Source organism: Mastomys coucha, unplaced genomic scaffold, assembly GCF_008632895.1.
Source record: "Mastomys coucha isolate ucsf_1 unplaced genomic scaffold, UCSF_Mcou_1 pScaffold21, whole genome shotgun sequence".
Classification (NCBI taxonomy): Eukaryota; Metazoa; Chordata; class Mammalia; order Rodentia; family Muridae; genus Mastomys; species Mastomys coucha.
In genome coordinates this window covers 10483187-10484845 of record NW_022196904.1, presented here as the reverse complement: position 1 = coordinate 10484845, position 1659 = coordinate 10483187, and positions in this window count along the sequence as shown.

The following is a 1659-nucleotide window of genomic DNA, read 5'->3' as shown; positions in this document are numbered from 1 at the left end:
CTTTTGTTTTTGATTGTATTAATTTTCAAAATGGGTATGACTTTGAGTTTTATGGTTGTATTATTCATTTGGGAGAGGGGTCAATATAAAGGATTTTCTGGCTCTGATTTGGGAGAAAGTGTTTATCTTTGCATTGTGATTAGTGTCTATACACCTTCCAGAGTACTATGGATCAGATTTGATACAGGGAGACCCCCAAAGAACTAGATTCCAGTGACTCAAACAAAAAAGTTATCTTGATGATACTAAGATTTTGTTTGAGATTTGTATGTTACAGAACATACAGCCTTGGTGAGTCTCATCATCAGACATGCTGAACTGACATGTTTAAACTCCTGATGTCTTGGATTTTCAGCCAGAAGCAGTGAGGATACACAGACATCAGAGACTGTACAATCATTTTTAAGGCCAACAAACTCCCCCATTTTCCCTAGCCTTCCCCCATCTTTAAAATATCTCAATGCTCATATTTGGCTTGAACAAGTTATGAAGAGTCATCATCCCAGTTCCCTGGGCTTTGAGGCTGGAGGAAGTTATTCTAAATTTGTCTTTTTAGGGAATTTAGAAATGGTCATAATTGGAACAGGGAGGAAATAACTAGAATTGATTTTATAGCCACAATCTCATTTTGTAGAAATCTTTAAAATTTTGACTAAGTTGAAGTCATAATTTCTTATTTTGGTACAGAATTTTATTTTGATACATAATCAAGGTTTTCATTGGTATAAATTTCTTCTATTGATACAAAATTTTTAAAGGAACAGGGCATAGACCCAGTCCTTCTATAACTTATTATAAACTGATCTGAGATAATTATGCCTGCGAGTTAAGGAACAGATAAATTTATGGCTCTGAATTTATTGTTAGGGTGTTTTCAAGATATTTAATTAGAAACAGCTGAGAGTTGTTAACAGAGAACAGTCCAGATTACTTTACATAGATAGTTGATTTTCAAAAATGCCAGAAATCCAAAAAATGTGACTTAATGTTATTTAAATAAATGTTTAAATAATTTAATGTTACTTATTCACGTGTTGTTGAGACAAATCTGCTCCAAACAGCTTCCTATTTGTGGATTCAAAGAAACAGCTGAGCATCTTACCTCCAGGTAAGGTTGTACATTGTGACTAGGCGGCCACAGGACAGAAATTGCCTATCTCTCCTGCAGACCTATGCTGTTCTTGAAAGGACACAATTTATGGGTTAGGACAACTTCGTTCTGCTGAGAGAGAATAGGCAAGTCCTTAGTAATTCCTGTTTTTCAAAGTCTGTCAGATGAATCTGGGCCAGAAGGCTGAAGACTGATGGTCTAACTCCCTAACTTACTGGGGCTGTATAGGTAGGCAGCTGTCTCTACAGTTTATCTCAGTTCTGGAAGCTGTGTTAGGCTTCCTATATCTTCAGATATTGTTGGTCATTCTTAGATTTCTGACAGGGTTGAAAGACTACTTGTAGTCTCATACACAGCACAGGCTATTAACATTGAGTGAACAGGTTTGAGAGGATCATTTTCAGATGGCATATAATCAAAAGCTAGGACATAAGTCAGGTGTAGAATTATAAATCTTTTAAGTTAGGATAGATGACCGTGTTCTATCTTATTGACAAAAATGATGAACTGGGTGTTAGGTCTATCTTGTACCTTATAAATTACAAAAT